Source organism: Zalophus californianus, chromosome 1 (genome assembly GCF_009762305.2).
Source record: "Zalophus californianus isolate mZalCal1 chromosome 1, mZalCal1.pri.v2, whole genome shotgun sequence".
In the NCBI taxonomy this organism is placed as follows: Eukaryota; Metazoa; Chordata; class Mammalia; order Carnivora; family Otariidae; genus Zalophus; species Zalophus californianus.
In genome coordinates this window covers 135,922,400-135,946,454 of record NC_045595.1, presented here as the reverse complement: position 1 = coordinate 135,946,454, position 24,055 = coordinate 135,922,400, and the positions used below count along the sequence as shown (strand labels likewise).

General features: G+C 38.3%; 1 protein-coding gene across 8 annotated transcripts in view; it reads right to left on the bottom strand.

Moving 5' to 3' along the window:
* Positions 1-24,055, bottom strand: part of MAP3K13 (mitogen-activated protein kinase kinase kinase 13) — a 135,110-nt gene that overhangs the window by 91,155 nt on the left and 19,900 nt on the right. The window lies entirely within an intron of this gene.

Sequence of the window (24,055 nt, the reverse complement as noted above, 5' to 3'; positions counted from 1 at the left end):
GCGGGGGAAGGGAGTGTGTGTGTGTGTGTGTGTGTGTGTGTGTGTGTGTGTGTGTGTGTGTGTGTGTGTGTGTGTGTGTGTGTGTGTGTGTGTGTGTGTGTGTGTAGCTGTGATAGTCATGAAAACGTTATTGCTATTGAATGAGGGAATCAAAATAGAATTTCAGTGGAATCGGGGCTACCAAAAATGCATATAGAAGAATCACATTCTTTTATTCATTAGAGCTATTTTAACTCTTTTCTTGCTGTCCAGCAACGTGCCTGTTCCCAAGTGATAAAAACAAATCAAAGTCAGGGAAACAATTCCTAAAACTAGCGACCAGTAAAAAATGTATGCCCTGCTCACCAAGGCTTGTAAAAGCAAAACAGTAGGGAAATATTAATTGGAATAACCTAGTGATTAAGAAATATAAATATATAAGACAATATTGCATAAATGTAATTACTTTTTGGAACAATATCATCTTGCTCACCTTTGTGATGCGTCAAAGTGGGTGTGGAAGAGCAATGCTGCATTTAAATAAGGTAGGTAAATATTTCCTCATTAAGACACAGCTCCAAAAGAGCTCTTAACGATTCTTAGAGCAAATTTTGGTTTTAATAAGATGCCTTACTATACACAGCAGAAACAGCTATATTAAATTACCCAAGAGCTCATGACATTTAAAGTTTTTTTTCTAATTTAGGGGCGCCTGGATGGCTCAGTCGTTAAGCATCTGCCTTTGGCTCAGGTCATGATCCCAGAGTCCTGGGATCGAGCCCCGCATGGGGCTCCCTGCTCAGTGGGAAGCCTGCTTCTCCCTCTCCCACTCCCCCTGCTCATGTTCCCTCTCTGGCTGTGTGTCTCTCTGTCAAATAAATAAGTAAAATCTTTAAAATTTTTTTCTAATTTAAATAATTTTACCAGCTTTATTGAGAAATAATTGATATACAAAGAAATGCACATATGTAATGTGTACAATTGGATGAGCTTAGAGTTATGCAAACACCCTCAACACCATCGCCACAGTCAAGACAGTAGACATATCAGAGGGTTTTCTTGTGTTCCTTTGCAGGTTTTTTGGTTTGTTTTTATGGTAGGAATACTTCATGTGAGATCTACTCTCTTAGCAAATTTTGAAGTGCACAATATAAGACCACATTGTTAACTATAGGCACAATACTGTGGAGCAGATCATAACTCCTATTCCCCGCCCCCCAATCTCTGGCAACCACTATTGTATTCTCTGCTTCTACGAGTTTGACTCTTGTAGATATCTCATAGAAGCAGAATCATACAGTATTTGTCTTTTTGTGACTGGCTTGTTTCACTTGGCATAATGTCCTTCAGGCTCATCCATGTTGTCACAAATGACAGAATTTCCTTTTTTTAAGGCTGAATATATTCCATTGTATGTATACACCACATTTTCTTTATCTGTTCATCTGCCAATGGGCACTTGGGTTGTTTCTATATGTTGGCTATTCAGTGCTGCAATGAACATGGAAGTGCAGGTATCTCTTGGCGATCCTGATTTCAGTTCTTCTGGGCATATATCCAGAAGTGCAGTTGCTGAATCATATGGTAGTTCTATTTTTAATTTTAAGAGGAATCTCCATACTGTTTTCCATAGTTGCTGCACCATTTTACATTCCCACGAACGCTGTACCAGGGTTCTAATTTCTCCAAACCTTGCCAACATATGTTATTCTTTTCTAAATAGTAGCCATCCTAAGAGATGTGAGATGATATCTCACTGAGGTTTTGCTTTGCATTTCTCTGACAATTAATGATGTTGGGCACCCTTTCATATGCCTATTGTTCATATGTATGTCTTCTTTGAAGAAACGTCTATTCAAGTCCTTTGCCCATTCTTCACATTGGTTTTGGCAATAATTTCTAGAAATGACACCAAAAGCACAGGCAACAAAAGCAAAAATAGACAAGTGGGACTACATCAAACTAAAAAGCTTTAAACAACAAAATGAAAAGACAACCTACAGGAGAAAACATTTGTAAAACACGTATCTGATAAAAGGTTAATTTCCAAAATATATAAGGAACTCATAAAACATGATAGCAAAATAAAGAAATCATGACGTTTCTTTACTCTTTATTTTAAAAATGTTAGAAGTTATACAGAAGTGGAGATTAATATAATTCACTGCCCCTATACCCCATCATTTCACTTCATGATTACCAATACTTTACTAAAACTGATCACAACTTTCTTGAACTTGGGAAATCCCTGAAGCTAGAACAACAGTGGTTAATATAAGGCCTCCATTATGAGGTGTCCAGTGACCAAGAACATTCTGAATAGAGATCTTACTCTATCTCTTAATCAAACTATTTGTACAGCTGAGAGGAGAGTGGCTGCCAGTCTCTGTGTGGCTATGGAGGGTTCAAGCCTGACACTAGGGACTATTGCACCCTGCTTAGCTCATTTGGAAAAACAAAATGCAACAAAACTCTCCAGGACTACTTTACACACAGCAAAGATGTTCAAGACACTGTTCTATATACTTAAACAATAGAATATCATTGGCAAATAACATATTCAACAAATTTCTCTAAAGGAGCTTACTGTGGAATATCACTTTGGAAAAGATAGACTGAAGTTTACCCCTATAAGATAGGAGTGCTCAAGACAAATGCAGGACTGGTACATTCCTAGTAAGCCTTAGTGCACCACATTGGCTTATATGTCCATGTACCAAGATTATTTTAGAACCCATAAACGGAAAGGAATTAAGAACATACATCTCTGTCCCTTTTTTTTTAAGATTTTATTTATTTATTTGGGAGAGAAAGAATGAGACAGAGAGAGCATGAGATGGGGGAGGGTCAGAAGGAGAAGCAGACTCCCTGCTGAGCGGGGAGTCCGATGCGGGACTCGATCCCAGGACTCCAGGATCATGACCTGAGCCGAAGGCAGTCGCTTAACCGACTGAGCCACCCAGGCACCCATCTCTGTCCCTTTTAACAGCAATCAAAACTAACCAGGATACACTAAAAGAATCAGATTTATTAGAAAATAACAGTTTTTCCCCCCAAAACTTAGTCCGTAGTATTTTGTATTATTAGTATCTATTAGTCTGTATTATTATTTTGGAAAATAATACAGACTAACTAGTAGAAGGAGGCAACCTTTTTGTGGAACATGTCAACAAGATGGCCAACTCTGTTACAGAAGCCGACGATTTGCTGTAAGATTTGACAGCAACATCATTACTCAACAAGTCTACCAGGGATCAGGGTATCTCTGGCGCAATTCAAAAAAACAGTCTGTAAACTGTTTTAAACACAGCTACCTAAGAGGTTGGCTCAATATGTAATCTGGCAAATAAAAACGAGCTGGCTCTATGGACTTGCCATTTTAGTAAGATGAACTTGATCTGGGTTAGCGTGCTTTCCTGTACCACAGAAATATTAACAGGGCCAACAACAATTTCTCCTGTTGAATATCATGGGAAATCATTGGGAAGATAAGTTATCTCCCCCAAATTACAGAAACGGTAGAGGTCATTCTTGGAGGAAGCCATTGTTGTTTTTGGAACAGAAAGAAAATAGGGAGAGGGGACTATGAGAAATGTACATTCTAGAGCGGCACTGCCTAAGAACTTCCTGCAGTGATGGAAATGTTCTATAATTTGCACTAATACAGTAGCCACCTGTGACTGTTTAGCATTTAAAATGTGGCTAATGTGCAAGATGTCCATCAACAGATGAAGAAGATGTGGATAAAATGGAATATTATGCAGCCATCAAAAAACACGAAATCTTGCCATTTGCAATGACATGGATGGAACTAGAGGATATTATGCTAGGCAAAATAAGTCAATCAGAGAAAGACAAGTATCATATGATCTCACTGATATGAGGAATTCTTAATCTCAGGAAACAAACTGAGGGTTGCTGGAGTGGTGGGGGGTGGGAGGGATGGGGTGGCTGGGTGATGGACATTGGGGAGGGTATGTGCTATGGTGAGCGCTGTGAATTGTGTAAGACTAATGAATCACAGACCTGTACCTCTGAAACAAATAATACATTATATGTTTAAAAAAAAAAAGATAGTAGGACGGGAAAAATGAAGGGGGCGGAAATCAGAGGGGGAGATGAACCATGAGACTATGGACTCTGAGAAACAAACTGAGGGTTTTGGAGGGGAGAGGGGTGGGGGGATGGGTATGAAAGAGGGCATGTATGGAATGGAGCACTGGGTGTTATTCGCAAACAATGAATCATGGAACACTACATCAAAAACTAATGATGTAATGTATGGTGACTAACAAAACATAACAAAATAAAATTAAAAAAATAATAAAATAACATGCGGCTAATGTGATTGAGGATCTGAATTTTAAATTATATTTTAGTTCATTTAAATTTTATTTTATTTTATTTTTATTATGTTCAATTAGCCACCATATAGTACATCTAAATTTTAAAATCCATAGTCACATGTGGCTGGCTGGTGGCTACTATATGGGACACGGCAACTCTAGAGATATCAAGCCAAGTCCCATCATTACAAGTAATTCTTTATTTCAGCATGTGGGCATGCTAAGTGTGGAGGACTACAAAGCCAGTATCTAGGTGAGTAAGCACTTTTAAGAGTCCAATGAACCTCTTCAAATCTCAGTAATGACTGGAAGATAACTCTGGTCTTATTTCTCAAGAAGATATTCAAATTTCATTATTAGAAGACAACCTAAGAACAGAAGGTAAGGTACAATTATTTTGCTCTAAAAATATGAGTTATTCTAGGATTGTTTTTTAAGAAAAATTGTTTTTTTAAAGGAAAATGACTCATTAAACCAGAATCTAAGAGAAGTTCAAAGTATAATGACCCAGTGACAAATTTTGTCAGAAATATCACGAAAAAGAAAGAGGATAATGACCTCAAGGCTAATACATGAAGATTCACATTTCTGCCACAGGCACCAGTGGGTAGTAGTTAAAAGCTGGTAAAGAGATCTGGGTTCAAATCCTGACTCTGCCACTTATCAGTTATGTAAGTTCAGGTAAACTGGAGTTTCCATATTCTCATTATTAAAATGGGGATAATAATAGGCCATGCCTATTATGTGAAAGTTAATACATGAGAAGACTAGCACAGAATCTGTAATATAGAAGAGACTTCAGCAAATGATACTGGTGGCTGTTTTTGTTTTATTGTGGTAACAACCATAGGCCTTTCTATTCTCAGCAAGGGAAATTTCAACAACTGTGCAGATCCAGGGATTAAAAACCACAGAGAAAAACACAACATCTTTATTTTGCTTATAATAAGCTTGAACAGATCTTTGTAGGAAATTTTTTTTTTTAAACATGCACTTTTTTTTTTTTTTAAGATTTTATTTATTTGACAGCGAGAGAGGGAACAAAAGCAGGGGGAGTGGGAGAGGGAGAAGCAGGCTCCCCACCGAGCAGGGAGCCTGATGCGGGGCTCGATCCCAGGACCCTGGGATCATGACCTGAGTCGAAGGCAGATGCTTAATGACTGAACCACCCAGGCGCCCCTCTTTGTAGGAAATTCTTAAAAAATATGTACTAGGGACACATTTTCCAACGAAAAGCTCATCCAAATCATTTTCCTTGGGGAGATTGGGGAAAAATACTCTCTGAGGTTCTGTAGCTGAGGAGGGGTGAACCCTCAGGAGGTTAAGCTAGGTGACCAAAAACTCTGTTCACCAAAAAACCAAACAAAAAATAATGCTAAAATTTCCCAAGAAAACCTGTAGTTTACATACAATCATTTGAACTGATATGGAAAACAACCTACTATGTGGGAACACTGGCTGAAATTCTTTACTTTCATATCAGAATGTTAACTCTAACTTTCCCTGTTTTCAAAGCATATGGTTTGATAGCATGGATAGCAATGTAAATATTCAATATTCAAAGGCTGCAGCAAACTATTACTTCAATTTTAATTGTTACTGCTGCTGCTGTCTAGCTCCCATTAAATGCCTAGTTGAGAAAGCGATTTTTAAGAAACATCTAAGGAAAAAAAATTCTTTTAAGTATCACTAAAATGTGGGTGCCTGGGTGGCTCAATCAGTTAAGTATCACTAAGATTTATCCTTGTATCAAGGGAGATAGATGGATCCTCAGAAAGCTGTTACCTAATTATCATTAACCTAGTACCCCTGAGCAGAATCATTGTCACAGCCCGCGTGTTACGGCCTTTCTTTGATCAAGAATTATTATAAGGAACAGCAATATCGTTTCTGTGTTGTCCATTATCGTGCATGATGTCTCATATGCAAGCAATTCACACGAAGAATTCATTTTAGAACTTAATACCAGGGAAAAGTTTTCTGTTCTTGAAAAATTATTAGGCACCCACATTTTTGATAACAACAATGTAATCCACTGAATTTCCATTTTTTTAATCCCTGCTGGTGGGAAGCTCAAAGCCAAGTTTATGCTCAAATCTGTCTATCAGTCAATTTATATATCTGTATCTATTTTAGCTTTTGCGGTTAGCATATTTGCTTTCTCTTCCCTGCTTTGGGTTTGATTTCCCTTTTATTAACCTTATTGTATATATACTTCATGGTAAGGACTTCAAATCCTTTTTGAAACAGACTAAAAAATGTACACTGAACACATATCAACTTTTAAAAAGATGAAAGTCTCATGTCCATAAATTCTACAATCATCTTTATGATAAAAGAAAACCCATAATTATGGCAAACTTTGAAAAATATTTTGAGTTAAATGGAATTGAAGTCTTTAATATTTTTTTATCAAAGTATAATAAAACATCTAGTCAGCTGGAGAAAAGCAATTGCTTAGAGATTTTATGTGCTATTTAGACTAAATTTCAACAGCTTAAAGAAGTTTTAATGTATTATCCCTGTCAAAAAGAGGACTACAAACGAAGGATGTAAGAATTCTTCTCTGATCGGGTGCCTGGGTGGCTCAGTTGGTTAAGCGACTGCCTTCGGCTCAGGTCATGATCCTGGAGTCCTGGGATTGAGTCCCACATCGGGCTCCTGGCTCAGCAGGGAGCCTGCTTCTCCCTCTGACCCTCTCCCCTCTCATGCTGTTTCTCTCTCTCTCGCTCTCTAATAAATAAATAAAATCTTTAAAAAAAAAGAATTCTTCTCTGATCAATAATGAAGATACACTGAAATAAATCAAAAGCAAATGGATTTCTCAATTAATAAAATATTTAGCATCCCTGAAATACACCATTCCATAATATACAAATTCTGGCAAGGTACCATAAACCTAAACTTAGTGGGGCTAGAAATAATATCTTGAGTTTATAAAGGCTCTTTCCATATTGAAAAGAGTAAAAGGAAAATTTATATATTACTTTACTCATCCACAGAGAATTTGTACTACTTCTGAGAGGCCAGGTAAACCATCTAACTTCTGTTCTTCTGTTGAACTTTAGCTTCATACTGCAAGCAAGAGAACTGAAGAGCAAAACATAGGAATAGTGAACATCTGCCATTTTGTTTTTAGTCTGCTCCTGCATCTTCTGCATTTGAGAACACGGTCTCTCCACCAATCTCAGTCCAAGTGCTTCAGAGGGAGCCAAAGCCACCTGAAGCTAGGGCTCCAAGAGTGAACTCATGGCACAGAGCTGGCCATGCCTTTTGTGCTAAAATATCTTCCTAAGTATCTTCTTTTAATGTATAAGATATCTAAATTCCAGAAATAATGATTGGGAACAAATCTGTTCATAGACATTCTTTATAAACAGTCCTGTACTTTGCTTTACAATTTACAAAGTACTTTAAAATAGGGTAGATAGTAGTCCTGTTTCATATGTGAGAACATTAAAGTTCAGGAATATTGGCTCATCTAATCTAATCTAGCTCTATCTAAACTCTGTAACCTACTGACTCTACTTTAATTCTGTCCATTACCCCTTGTCCCTCCCCCATTAAAGACCTGTCTACAATCATTCAGTGACTAAAAATTAAAAGTGAACTAAAACAGTAATAATGCAAAGATGAAAAAGCCAATTCTTTGTCTCAAGGAGCTTTGGTAAGCTGAACCACTACACAAAATGGTGAAAGTGCTAAATCAGTGGGGTAGACGAGGATATTTCACTTGAGGTTGGAGAACAATACTAGAAGAAAGTTAATTGACATTTGGGGGTGAGAATATTCTTGCTTGCATGGTACTTTCCTACATAATGCAAAATGTTTAGCACTCTCCATGCCTATAACAGCAACAGTCTTTGTCATAGCTAAAAAAAAAAAAAAGTCCCCCATATTTGTCTCCCTAAAGGCACTAGGGGGTTGGGACTGTCCTACTTTGATATTTACGGAGGCTGTAGAGTGGTGCTCTCTGCCGCCCTCTGTTGACACACAGAGGTAAGATCAAAGCCCTTAGCAGAAAAAGGTGTCTTGTCCTTTGGAGAAAAATGTCCAGAGAGGAGCAAAGAAGGAGCAAAGATACGTGGTGTTGAGGCTCAGCGAGGGTTCTGGGAATGTTGGGTGAGGCTGAATAAACGCTGGGAGCCACTCCTCCTGGTCCAGACCATACCCAGTACTTGCCGTTTACTTGTCTTTGGCAAGCTGGCATGTTTGTAAAGGGAATAAAGGTTTGTCTTTATACAAACACACCCTGTCCTTATGCTGCAGTTTGCCCAGGGCTTGAACTAGGTCCTCTCTTTCTGATACAATGATTATTTGGGGCTGGGTGGTTACAGCTGGTTATAAAAAGGAGGCAAACTAGAACTGGACCTTAAAGAGGAAGGATTTGGGGAAACTAGATATGAGAGAATAAGGACAGTTGTTCAAGGATAGTTTATATCGGGACGTCTGGGTGGTTCAGTCAGTTAAGCGTCTGCCTTCAGTTCAGGTCATGATTCCAGGGTCCTGGGATCCAGTCCCTCATCGGGCTCCCTGCTCAGGAGGAAGCCTGCTTCTCCCTCTGCCTCTGCTACTGCTCCCCCTGCTTATGCATGTTCTCTCTCTCTGACAAATCAATAAATAAAAATCTTGAAAGAAAAAAGACAGTTCATATCAAATGTAAAACTGATAAGGCACATGCTAGTACTTTTATTCCAAGACAAGATTGTAAGTGTACAAGAGCAGTAGCTATGGCACTGGAAGTCAGAGTGGATAACATGTTAACACGGAGTCAAAACTGGCCTGTTTCTAAAAGGAGCCTTACACGACTATCCGTAAATAGGCTCACACTATATAGACTCACACTCAGCATCACAGTCAGTTGTTTATTATTAACACTAATGAAGGGAACAGAGAAGACAGAACCCCAAAACTATTTCAGGAAGTATCTGTTTTAAAGTTTACTCATAAATAGAATTACATGTGATGTCTAGGGAATACACTTAAAACCAAACGATGAAGCCACACTGGAAAGCTCTTGATTTTCCATTACATGTAATCATGCTACCCAAAAATAAGGTAAACCATCTTTACTACTACTAGCAAAAGACAGTAGCCGCTACTAGGAGCAACCTGCTCCCCATCAAGTCTCCTCAACTAGATTGAGAACTAAAGTTTTACACGTAACATTCACGAAACAAGCAATAAGTAGATAGAGCAGGTTATAGGTGGGGGTGGTGTGAATATAGTGGTTATTTCATGCCCTGAAAAATCAATATATAAATCAAATATACACATTTTTGTTGAATGCCATCTATGTTCAAGACACCTTGACATGTGCTGTGGGGTGTGTATATATAGGGATAAATCACAGATCCCGATCTCAGCTCATTTCATTAAATAAGATAGAAGCACAATCAGCAGCAAAATACAAATTGTTATTGTGGCTTAAAATTGTAACAGAAAGTGGAGTCTGTCCCCCAATATTCAATCTCTTTCCTTTTAGGTATAGAACTTTTACCCCACCCCCACTCTTAAAGTTTTAGGTGGGTGCATGCTATGCTGCTGAAGACTTTATTCTCCTGGCTGTAGATGTGACCACATGACTGAGCTTTAGCCAATGGGATGTGAGCGGAAGTGAGGTGTGCAACTTCCAGGTCTTCTTATCCAGGAAGCTAGGTTACTGGTCCTGGACTCTCTTCCTTCCCATGCTGAGTCAGCTTCTACCTTGCAGATGATAATACCTCAGGCAATAGCAGAGCATCAAAACCATTAACTTTGGGCTTTGAATGTTCTAGTGAATCAGAGTCGTCTATGTACTGAAATACCAGCCTCCTTGAGGATTGTTAATGAAGGCTGATATAACAGTCTTCCTTTTCTGAGCCACCAAATTTTGTTGAGACTGTTACTGCTGTTTAGCCTGTATCCCAACTAACGTATCTTGTTACCTGGTGTTATATGGCTATTTCCTAAATGAGACAAAGAAGAAATGATTGTTCCAGACATCTGGAGAAGAAATACTGACTCAGAGGATCAAGGACTGGGAGAAACCTTAAAGGTCAAATCTATTCTGTCTGTCTGTCTCTCTTTTTTTTTTTACATATGAAGAAATTGAGGTTCAGAGATTTGTCCATAGTCTTGGAATTTGTGCCAGAGCCAGGAATTGATCCCAGGTCTCCTGAGTGATTTGTAGTACATCATCCTGTCTGTCTGTCTGTAAGATAACAGTGACTACGAATGCTACCTCTTTCTTTTCTTGACACAGTTAAGACTCACTCAGTACTCCTCCTGGGACATAGAATACTGTCCTCAGTTCTAAAGGAAAGCCAGCAAGGATTTTTAAAAGTCACATGTTTTGTCTCAAAGGTACTGAAATCTAACACGAGACAAAATTCTAGAATAACTAGATGGTACTACTAAAACAAAAACAAAGAAACAAGAACACAGACCCAAACAATTAGCGATTCAACAAGCTCTAAGTGGAAATGGTCATACAAGTATTATAGAAGTTTACTCCTGATAACAAGTCCTTTGCAATTCAGAAAATATGACTGAAGAATATTTGAATCAATTTGTAAATGTTTTACTGAAACCTAATTAAACATACCAGGGCCTGAAAATAATGTTATCGATTCTTACAAAATTCCTTTTTCCCTTAGCCCGGGAAGTTTTAATGTTTTAATCTTTTAAAAAAAAACCATCCCAAAAGCCTTCAGCCTAGGCACCTCTTCTGTGCTGGCTGGTCAACAGCAACAGGAATTCTTTGCCAGAAAGAATTCTTTACCTCTCTGGGAAGCTCTACTCTTGCTGAGGAGGAAGAGTTAATGCATATGTCACTGTAAGCACAGTGTGCTCCAGAGCACATGAAGAAAGGGGGCAGTTTTAGGGAGATATGAAAGGAAAGAATGCAAGGAGGGAGTTGCTCTGAGGTAGTTAATGAACTTCATTTAGTCATTCATAAAAACTCACTGTGCACTCAGTAATGTGCTGACGTTGAGCTGAGATCTGGTGATAAATACATAGTCCCTACCCTGAAGAACTTTACAGTCTGGAACTGGAAACTTTCCTTTCTTATTACATGTTCACATATAGAGTTTGAGCTGGGATGGAATTAAGGGTGAAAGAATGCTTCCTCCCCTCCTCCCCTCCTCCCCTCAAAAAACACCCCTTAATCTTTGGAGTTGGAAAAACCACTCCTGATCACCTTCACTTTGTTCCTGAATCCTACTCTGTTCTTTTTCATTCTGAGGCAATCTTAAGAAAAGGTAGACAAGGAAGCCACTGCTTATAGTTCCATATTTTTCCTATAGCATCTAGTTGAGAATAATCTGGTCTCTCTGCCATCCCAAAATCATCATTCGCTTTCAATTAGCCACAGTACACAAGTGTTCCTGTTTCCCCTCAAAGCCCACAATCTCAGCGCCTGAGTATAGCCACCCGCCCTGGCCTATGGAACACGATATCCACCTGTCATTGTAGTCTGAAAGCAAAAGCAGGTGCGTGTTCCCGAGTCCCCTGTTGTGGTGTTGGTTGCCCCTGTTGTGAAAGGATCACAGACGATGCTTATTCAACTGTGGGGGGAGTATTAAGATCTAAAGAAAATTATTACGAATACTCTTGAAACATGTATTGGCCCTGAATTTTTAAATGAGCAAAGTGGAGCCCCACTGAAGACCACCCATAATGAAGGAGTGGCCTAAAAAGGCCACATTTTCTTAGCATGTATTTTTAGTGTATCAAATTACTCAAAGCTCTATATTAAACGGTCACCGTTCCAAAGGTCACTCCTCTGGAAAAGAGGCTGGTGTCTTGAAGTTACTCTCACTATAAATATAAGAAGATGTGTGTGAGGGGAGAAGAAGTTTCCAGAAAAAAATAGTAAAACATAGCCTAATTAGTAAATACTGCAACATTTGAAAAATAAAATGCATTTTGTAAGGAAGAGTATTTGTTGGGAGCATACTTTTTAGGTAGGCTATGAAATACTCACAGACCTCATGCTGAATGTACATTTCTGAGTGGCTTTCATGACAAAGCTCTTCACATTTAGGGCAAGTTCCTTTATACTGTCCCCCATAAATGCCTGATTACATTTTGAAGCAAACGAAATGATGTTTTCTGCTGCTGCCACCTACTGCAAACTTGAAAAATATGCTGGAAAAATTCTAAAGACAAAATGCAGTATATTACTGAAGAATAATTTATAAGTCAGACAAGTAGACTGAGATCAAGGTCATTACGTTTTACTTTTAGTGAAGCTACTGATTATTCCAAGAACTTGAATGATGATCAATAAGTTAATGTTGCATAAAGAGGGTAAATAAGCTAAGAACAAGCCACGCTTGACACATGTTTTCTCTGGTCTACCTTATATGCAAAAACTAGTCTATCTTTTGTGTTCAGAAAACCCAATTCATAGCTACTGGAAAACTGAAGTAGAAAATACACTTTTACTAATTTGAACAACTCTGAGTTCAAAAATTATCAGGTAGATAAACATACAAATGAAGTGGGGGAAGGAGGAAAAGGTTCATGAACAGGCAATTCACAAAAATAGAGATGCAATGATCAGTGAAGACAATGTGTAAATTCAGTATCAAAGAACTGCAAATTAAAACAAAATGAGATACCAGATTCTCTTTGAAGTATAATTATTTGGCAAGAGGTATCAGTAGGCTTAAATTGTAAATACCCTTTGATCCAAAATTCAACTTTAAGGGATTTATTCTAAATAAGTAACCAGAAATTTGCAAAAAGGGTCTAGCTATAAAGATTTCGTGACAAAGTGTGAAAAAAGGAAGGTAACACGATAATAGGTACTATGTGATCCAATACATATATACATACACACCTAGAAGACTATATATAATATTAACCATGGTTAGGATAGGGATGATTTTATTTTTTTTCCCTTTTAATCTAAATTTCTCAAATTATGAAGTACAAATTGTATTACTTTTGGAAAAAATGAAGTTTTAAAAATTGCCAATAAGTGCTCATTGTTATTTTATTTAACTTATTCTAACTTTTAAAAACTTATTATAGTTTTCCCCTGTAATTTTATTTTATTTTTTTAAGATTTTATTTATCTGACAGAGAGAGACACAGCGAGAGAGGGAACACAAGCAGGGGGAGTGGGAGAGGGAGAAGCGGACTCCCCGCTGAGCAGGGAGCCTGATGCAGGGCTTGATCCCAGGACCCTGGGACCATGACCTGAGCCGAAGGCAGACACTTAATGACTGAGCTACGCAGGCGCCCTCCCCTGTAATTTTAAAGGAGATATCAAAATTTCAAGACACCGCTGCCCAGAAACAATTTTGTAATATACTATGCTGTAGTAGGTAACATATCTTTTCACCAGAATGAAGGATGGTCATGGCTGGCATAGGCTTTAAGGAGGTAGGAGGGTTTGGGACTAAAAGCCTTAACAAGAAGATGTGTGTGTGTATTTACTTATTTCATTTTACAAGAAAATAGAAAAGTGAGGATGGCAATGGAATATTATAAGAGGAGTAGAAAGGAAGTTGGGAAACCCCCTCAGGGGGCACAGTAACCTGCTGAAAGAGAGGGACAGAGCTGGAATCACAGAGAACAGAGGGAACAGAAGAGGTTTGGATAGCAGCTGTGGGAAATGTGAATAGATATGAATTAAATGCCACCAGTCAGCAGTGAGGACCCAACTAAGGAGGCAAAACAATCATGGCAGCAGAAAACATGATTAGGGAAGTACTCTGGGTTGGGCATAGTCAGAGGAGAAAGGGCCAAAGGTTGACAAAGAGTGAAGGAAGTAAGACGGGGAGGAAAGGTTTGTTGAAATGGCTAATGATGTTCCAAGCTGGATGAGGCATAAAGGGAAAGGGGTCAGGGCTCTATTCAGTGTGATTACCATTGGTTACCATGGTGTCTACTACTATGTCTGACACACAGTGGAACAGTATATGTTTAAGAAAATGAAAAAAAAAATGAGGAGAGACTGTGTACGGAGAGAGGTAAGACAGCTGATATAACTGAGTCCCTACTATCTATCAGATTCTTTGGGCACAGATAAATATATCTTCAGTCTCTTAGTGGCTAGCCTTCTCCTTTGCCATGTCCATGTCTCTCCCTTTCGAAGATTTCCTGTGACTTACCTACTTACTTTCCTGTCCTTATCCACCAAACTTGTTATAAGAACACTAGATGCCAGGGCTGGCAGAACTAGACCATGTGCCTCCACTCCTCCCCGCACACCCATGGCAGGTGTACCCAGTAGATGTGGCCCTCTTTCCATTGCCACACATCATAAACATGTAAGACTGAACAGCGCTAGCAAAGGGCCTCGCATATGGTAAGCATTCAATTGAAATTCTGGGAGTGAATGAATGAATGCAAGTCACACATCAAGGTAGATTAGGGATCTATCACATCTACTGTTACCCTTCTTATTCTAAGGTCTTACTAAAACTTGAATACCACCTATGCCAGTATGATTGAAAAGGAACAAATAATAGAACTTGTTACGCTATATCTGTGACCCTGTGGAAATGGGTTCTTTGTGCTACTGGCAATGGTACCTTAGGCTCCCCATCTACAGGAAGCCTTTGCTTAGTGTCAATCTACCTAGCTGCATGCCAAGCTGTTTCCAGCTACAGTATTTTCCAGCCTGGAGGTGTGTTTTAGGATTAGCTATATCTTTTATCTCCTCTGCTTTTTGTTTATCCCATCTCTGTTCATTTTCCCTCCATTCTTCTAATGCAACGCCCTCCTAGGTGTCAACCATTTGCAGCACAGAGGATAAAACAACACCACCACCAACAAACCCCCAGAACAAAAAACAATGCACTACATTCTTTTTTTTTTTTTAGGTATAGCAATTATCTTTGATGAGACATTAATTCCACCTTGCAGGTAGGATTTGCATTATCACCAAGTCCACTGTGGCAGACATATCCATAAGGTGGCTCCCATGCCCTCTGCTTCCTAATGTTCACACCTTTGTGTGATTCCTGCCCTTGAGAGTGAATGAGACTTACTTCCCATCAATAAAATACAGAAAAGGTGCTGGGATGTATGTGATTACCTGCACATAATTCTGTGATGATGCTAGATAAAACCACAGTGCCTGTTTTGCTGAGATCTTCCACTGGCTAGCTGTGAGAAAGCAAGTGGTCATGTTGGGAAACCCCACATGGCAAGGAAATATGGTGGCTCCTAGGAACTGACGGCACCCTCTGGCCAACAGATAACAACAACCAAAGGGGAAAAAACTCCCCAAACTGAAGCTCTCAGTCCTACAACCACAAGGAACTGAATGCAGTCAAAAACCACAGGAGTGCCCCGGTAGAACTTCCAGATGAGAATCCAGCCTGGCTAAACCTTGATTGAAGGCTTGTGAGACCCTAAGCCAAAGACCGGACTAGGCCATGTTCAGAGTCCTTTCCCACAGAAATAGAGGCAATAAATGTGTGTTGTTCTAAGCCACTAAGTCTGTGATAAAATTGTGATGCAGCAATAGAAAACTAACATACCCACAGAACTCAGCACCATCCCAGCTAGAGACAACTTGGTTTACACTTACAGAGGGCAACTAAAACCCTCGAGCCACACCTAATAAAGATTATAATGGCATTATCTAATACTCCTTTTTATAAAAATAATAGTGAGTAACATAACAGAGCAAACATCCTGCCTGATGACTCAAATAAGCATGGTTACAAACCTAATATTTTGTCAGCAACAGCCAATCTCAGTAGCCATGATCACACCTGGTGCTATGTTAGTTAATAAGAGGATCACGAAAAATATGGGAAATAGAGCCCTTGCCCACCACTATCCTTTGTTTCCTAAAAGTCTTATCTATGTCATCTGGGAGTTTCTTTATAAAAAGGTTTCATTCCCTGGTATGTTTCTAAAATAGCCAAAGTCTGTGGCATGGGTAAGACCCGGGAGCCGCTCACAGGATGCTTTCAAAACTGCAGAAGGGGCGGATGAGAGGATTGGTTACATGTGCAGCATAACAAACTGCCCCGAAACTCAGCAGCTTAAAACAACAAACATGTATTATCTCACACCGTTTCTAAAGGTCAAGAATCTGGGAGCAGCTTAGGTGGGTGGTTCTGGCTCAGGGTCTCAGGAAGTTTCGATCAAGCTGTTGACCATGGATGCAGTTCACTTACGTGGCTGCTTGCAGGAGGCCCTGTTCCTTGTTCCATGTGGACATTTCACCAGGGCTGCCGGAGTGTCCTCGTGGCACGGCAGCTGGCTTTCCCCAGAGCAAGTTATCAAGAGCAAGCAAAAAGCTGCAGTGCTTTTTTATGACCTAGTTCAGGGATTGGCAAACTTTATCTTAAAGGGCTAGACAGGAAGTAGTTTAGCTTTGCAAGCCTTATAGTCTCTATATGGCATGCAAACCCTACTCACCTCAGTCGTCTTCGTGCAAAAACAAGCACGTCCGGTACATAAACAAATGGGCATGGTACGGGCCGATACAACTTTATTTATAAAAATTGGCGGCCAGCCCATGGACCGTAGTTTGCCAAGCCCTGGTCTGGTCTTCAAACCTGGACACCCTCATTCTCCCTTTATTCATTAGAGGCAAGTCATTAGATCCAGCCCACACTCAAGGGGTGAGGAATCAGGCTCTGCCTCTTGAAGGAATAAAAATATCTTAAAACTAAGACAAGGAGCTGAACCCATAATACCTAGAATGTGGGTTACATATTGCAGTACTTTCCTAAGGCTACTGTAACAAATTACACACAAAGCAACAGAAGTGTATTCCCCCACAGTTCTTGAGGCGAAATCAGGGTGTGTGAAATCAGGGTGTTAGCAAGGGCATGCTCCCCCTGAAGACTCTAGGGAAGAATCCTTCTTTGCCCCTTCCTAACGTCTGGTGGCTCCTGGCAATCCTTGGCATTCTTTGGTTTGTAGCTGCTTTGCTCCAATCTCTTCCTTTGTCTTCCCATGGCCCTCTTCTTTATGTGTATATCTGCATGTCCTCTCATCTTATACTTCAACCCACCACAGCGCACAAGAGTGTGCCCCTCCAAATTCATATTCACCTAGAACCTTAGAATGTGACCTTATTTGGAATTAGTCCTTGTAGATGTAATTATTTAAGTTAACATGAGGTCATACGATAGAGTATGGGTCTTAAAATCCAATGACTGGTGTCCTTATAAGAGGAAAGGGTACACACTTAAGCCCTAAAATATGTAAAGGAAGTTCCTCATAATCCTCAGGATAAAGTACAAACTCCTGACCTTGGCACATAAAGCTATTTCTGAAGCGATCCCACCACCTTCTCTGTCCTCATTTCCTACCACCCCTAGTTCTAGGCTCCAGCCAAAGTGAACTGCTTATTCTCCTCACCTATAGGTACTTGACCTTGCTATTGCCTCTCCCTAGAGTGCCCTGTTGAGTCTTCCTTTCTACTACTTCTCCTTTAAGACTTTGTTCAAATACCCCTTCCTTCAGAAACCCTTGATGACCTTTTTCGATCTGTTGGAGGTCCTTCCTCTGTTTCCACAGCATCCTGTGCATATTTAACACGTTTCTATTGTAATGACTGGAGTATAAGTTTGCATTCTGAACTAAACCCTAAGCTTTTTTTTTAAATTTTTTATTGTTATGTTAATCACCATATATTACATCATTTGTTTTGGTGTAGTGTTCCATGATTAAACCCTAAGCTTCTTAAAGTCAGTTACTGTGTCATTTTCATTCCTGTGTCCTCAGCATCTAGCGGAGTACTTAAATAAACAGAAGCATTCAAAAAACATTTGTTGGTTGAATAAGGTTACAGATTTTTCTTCTTATAAATTCTTAAGCACAGGATAAAATCCCTTTAGGCTGGCATAATTTTAACCCAGTCTTGCACAAACACAGCAGGTTGGATTGGATATTGCAATAGTTACTTTATGAGAGTCTCTGTAGGCCTGGGCAGTGAAGGCCTATTGGTGCACAGCTGGCCTGCATCTGCCACACTTAAGTGCAGGCATGTTGATAAATACTGTTCCGAATCCCTTCTACCACTCTCTACCAAGCAGGCAATAGGAACTAAGAAGTAGTGTGGAATATTCTATTTTTGTAATACATAAATCAAAGTAGAAATGTGCTTTGTCTTTTTTCTTTCTTGATACTTGAAAGCCCCTTACTTTAGCAATGAAATTCACTTACCTTGCAGCAAGAACATTTTTTATTTTTATTGAGATAATTGTAGATTCACATATAGTTACAAAAAACAATATGGAGAGATCCCTTGTAAATTCTGTCCAGTTTTCCCCAATGGAAACATTTTGCAAAACTAGAGTATAATATAGGATAATACAGGATAGTGACATTGATATGATCTGCTGGTCTTATTCAGATTTCCCCAGTTTTATTTGGATGTGTGTGTGTGTGTGTGGGTGGGTGGGTATATTACAGTCTATATAATTTTATCATCTGTGTAGGTTCATTTATCCACCACCACAGTTAAGAAACTAAAGAGTTTCAATGCTACAAGTATCCCTCATGTTAACCCTAACACAGTATAATTCTATTACATCCCATCTTTTGTGTTCTCACTGTCATATATTTTATATCTGCAGTTTTTACATTTTATAAGAAATGGCATAATATTAATAAGTAGACTATAATAATTTAAGGATACATAGTAAAATCTCTGGAGAAAGTACTAAAAATATTTAAAAGATATAGCTCAGGGTGCCTGGGTGGCTCAGATGGTTAAGTGTCTGCCTTTGGCTCAGGTCGTGATCCTGGGGTCCTGGGATCAAGCCCCGTGTCAGGCTCCCTGCTCAGCGGGGAGTCTGCTTCTCCCTTTCCCTCTGCCTGCCGCTCTGCCTACTTGTGCTCTCTCAGTCAAATAAATAAATAAAATCTTTTTAAAAAAATAAAAATAAAAGATATAGCTCAACAGTCATTGATGAATCAATTAGATGAATACTACAAAATATTTGATAAACTTGAATCAATCAGTCAAAGAAGGAAATGGGGCACAAAACCCAGATGGGGTAAATAGAAAACAAAGAAAAAAGTATACCTAAGTGCAACCATATCAATGAATACATTAAATATAGAAGGACTAGAAGGTAGAGACTGTGAGACTGGATAAAAAAAAAAAAGCTTGACTCAGCCATATGCTATTTATAAAAAAAGACACCTCAAATATAAAACCACAGACAATTTGAAAGTAAAAGGTGGCGGGGGGGGAGGTATACCAGCAAATACTAAGTATAAGAAAGCTCCTGTAACTATATACTATCAGTTAGACAAAGTAGATTTCAAGACAGTATTAGCAGAGATCTTATTCAGGCCTTAAAATGATTCTCAGTAAATTTCAAAAGACTGGAGTCTTTTTTTTTTTTTTTAGATTTTATTTTATTTGACAGAGAGAGCACAAGCAGAGGGAGAGAGAGGGAGAAGCAGGCTCCCTGCTGAGCAAGGAGCCCAATGTGGGACTCGATCCCAGGACCCTGGGATCATGACCCGGGCTGAAGGCAGCTGCTTAACTGACTGAGCCACCCAGGCGTCCCAAGACTGGAGTCTTTTTATCTATTTTTTTTTTTTTTATAATCAATAAGATATCTTTTCTAAAAAATCCCTATTGGTGTGCCTGGGTGGCTCAGTCGATTGAGCGACCAACTCTTGGTTTCAGCTCAGGTCATGACCTCAGGGTGGTGAAACTGGGCCCCTCATCAGGCTCCACACTCATCAGGGAATCTGCTTGAGAGTCTCTCTCTCTCTCCATCTCTCTCTGCCCCTCACACTGCTCTCACACTCACACTCATTCTCTAAGATAAATAAATCATTTAAAAAATTGCCTGTAATGTTTGGATACTAAAAAATACACATCTAATAGTCCATGTGAGAAAAAACAAATCACAAGGAAAATGAGATTTCAAACTAAATGAGAATGAAGAAAGCATATCAAAATGTTTGAGATACAACTAAACCAGTACTTAAAGGGAATTTTATAGCTTTAAATGTGTAGCTTAGAGAAGAATTTAAAAGCAATGATTTGTTTCCACCAAAAAAGGCTGGGAAAAGTAGAACAAACTAAAGCCAAAAAAAGAAGAAGAAATAATAAAGAACAGAAGCCAATGAAAATAAAAAACAGAAAATGAATAAACTTTCTATAGATAATTTTTAAAAATATTGTCAATACCTTAGCAAGACTGATAGTGAAACAAGAAAAAAACAAATTGTGTTAAGTGAAAGAAGCCAATCTGAAAGGTTACATACGTATAATCCCAACTATATGGCATTCTGGAAAAGGCAAAACTATGCAGACAGTAAAAAGATCAGCAGTTGCCAGCAGTCTATGGGAGGGAGGAAGGATGAAGGGAGGGAGAACAGGGGATTTTTATGGCAGTGAACTGTTCTGCATGATCCAACACAAAGAACGAAACCTAATGTAAACTACAGATTTCAATTAATAAAAATGTATTGTTATTGGCTCATCAATTGTAACAAATGTACCATACTACTACAAGATATTAATAATAGGGAAAACTGAGTGTGGGGATGAGGAAGAATATTGAAACTTTTTGTACTTTTTGCTCATTCTCATAAACCTAAAACTAAAAATAGTGTATTAAGAAAAACAAAAATAAAAAATTGTCATTAGGAACGAAAGAAGGGATATCACATCAGACACTAAAGACACTAAGAACAATACAAAGATATTATGAATGTTATTCCAATATATGCAACAATGTAGATAATATGGATATATCTTAAAAAACACAAATTACTTAAACTGACTTAAAAAGAATGAGAAAAATCTAAGTCTCTCCATATCTATTAAAGAATTCATAATGAATCAAATTCATAGTAAAAGTGTTCTCCCCCCAAAAAAGCTCTAGGCCCACATGGCTTTACCAAGGGGTAAGATCAAACATTTACCACCATCACTACCACCACTACCACCACCCACTACTACCAATAAAAATATGAATTCTATACAAACTCAGAAAACACAGGAGGAGGAAATACCGTCTAATTCATTCTAGAATGCCAGCATAACCCTGGTACAAAAACATGACAAAGATTATTAAAAACAAAGTTATTGGGTGGCTCAGTCATTAAGCGTCTGCCTTCAGCTCAGGTCATGATCCCAGGGTCCTGGGATCAAGCCCTACATCGGGCTCTCTGCTCTGCGGGGAGCCTGCTTCTCCCTCTCCCACTCCCCCTGCTTGTGTTCCCTCTCCCGCTGTATCTCTCTCTGTCAAATAAATAAAATTAAAAAAAAAACAGGTACAAACCAATATCCTTCATAGATACTGATGTTCCTCATTGCATCCCATATGGATGCAAAAATGTCCACCAAGCACTAGTAAATTGAACCTGCAGTGCGTGCGTTGATTGATTGATTGATTGATTGATTTGTAGGCTCATGCCCAGCATGGAGCCCAACATGGGCCTTGAACCCACGACCCTGAGATCAAGACCTGAGCTGAGAGGGAGTTGTATGCTTAACCGATTGAGCCACCCAGGCGCCCCACGAACCTAGTGAATTTTTGAAACACATAGTCCAACATGACTGAAATGGCATTTATTGCAAGAATGCAAGCTTGGTTTAATGTCAGAAAACTCAAACAATATAACATTAAGAGAATAAAAGGGAATAGTGATAAAATCATCCCAATAAACATAGCAAATGAATTTGACAAAATTCAACACCTTTTCATAATGAAAATTCTCATAAAACTAGGAACAGAAGACAGCCTCTTCAAACTATAAAATGTATCTACAAAAAACTTACAGCAATACCATGCTTATGATGAAACATGAAATGCTTTTCCCCAGAGACTGGGAACAAGACAAGGATGCCCACCCTCACCACTGAAATTCAACATACATATGAAGTGCTCAGGACAAGGCCTGTCACATAGGCGTTCAGTAAATGTCACTAGTTTCTGGGTTGCATGAGGTACATGTTCAGCTTTAACAGCTATTACCAGTTTCCCAAAAGGTTGGTGTGGACTCTTTTAAAAATGATCTTTTTCTGTTCTTAAAAATTAAAAGAAGCTCCCCAGAATAACCATTGTTTTTTTGTTTCATTTCTTTTTTGGGGGGGAATCAAACCATTTTATTGAGGAGCTTCGTGGAAAGGTTGACAGGGAGATCTGACGTCCTCGGCTGGCCAGAACCTTTCCAGCGTCACGGTCCCCAAAAGCCAGAATAACTATTGTTAATGTTTTTGTACATTACCTTTCAGTCTTTTCATTGTGTGTTTATCAATTAGCCAAGACTGTAGTTTTTATGCAGTTTTGTATCTTGCTTTTTAAACTTAACATTAAAACATATTTTCCCATGCTTTGAAAAACTTAGACTTGTATATGTGTGATTTTAATAAATTAGGAAACTCTGTTCTTATTTACAAATTCTAAAAAAGTATTTTGTAGTCTATCAAATATTTTAAACAGCATTTATAATATTAAATAAATCATATCTTGTTATGAAATTAATAGTCAACTTCTCTTTTTAAAACTTTTTGCCAGTTTTTCTGAGGTATAATTGACAAATAAAAATTATATATATTTAAGATGTACAAGGTGATGGTTTGATATATATTTTCATTGTGAAAGGATTACCACAATCAATTAACCCTTTAACCAATATCTTCCATCTTCCCTACCTCCCAGTCCCTGATAAACACTGGTCTACTCTCTGTTTCTGAGTCCCATGTTTTCAGATCCCACATATAAATAAGATAGAAAAGTATTTATCTTTCCGAATTAGTTTACTTAACATAATATCCTCTGGATTGTCACAAATGTCAGGGTTTCCCTTTCTTATGGCTGAATAATATTCCATTGTATATTACACCGTATTTCTTTATCCATTCATCTATTGATGGACATGTAGGTTGTTTCCATATCTTGGCTATTGTGAACAATGCTGCAATGAACATGGGAGAACAGATAGCTCTTCAAGATCTTGATTTCATTTCCTTTGGATACATAACCACTAGTGGGCTTGCTGGATAGTATTGTAGTTCTACTTTTAATTTTTTGAGGAACCTCTACACTATTTCCATAATGGCTGTACCAGTCTCTCCTTTTTTGATATTAATCCACTTTCTACTGTTAGATATAACCTAGTTTTCATCAGTGAGTATATGTTCATTAGAGATACTGAGTGATAATTTGCTTGATAATGCATATTTTTAACTAATTTAACTAATTTGAGGACCACTGTTAAAAATTACTTGAAAATTTTATTTTGAATTATATATTAATTATATTGTTAAATGTTAAAATGTATCAGTGTCATTGATATCTATTTTCTTTTTGAGGAACTTAATGCAGTGTAGCTTTCTTTTAGGAGGGCTTTTGAGGCTTTTCATAGGATGTTAAATTTAATCTCTGGTTTATAATATTTCTGAGCATTATTTATGACAAGTATTTTTCTATATTTTATGCAAAAAATATTGATTCCTTTTAATGATACTGCAATAGGATTTCACTTTTATATGTTTTTCTTGTGTACACTAATGAACTTAATATTTGGTACTGAAGATTTTGGGGGGAAATATATAGAGAAAGGAATATATTTATGTGAAATTTTATCTAATTGTTCCCTTGAAAATATGGCATAGATTGTGTGTTCCAAGGATTTACTTAAATCAAGTATTTCTTTTGATTTTACAATTTGCTTGACTTTTCTAAATGTGGTCATGAAATTAGCCTTCCGTTATTTTCTCTTTTATTGTGTTAGCAATTTTGGAAATAAATTATATTCAGAATTTTCATTACTTAGAAAGT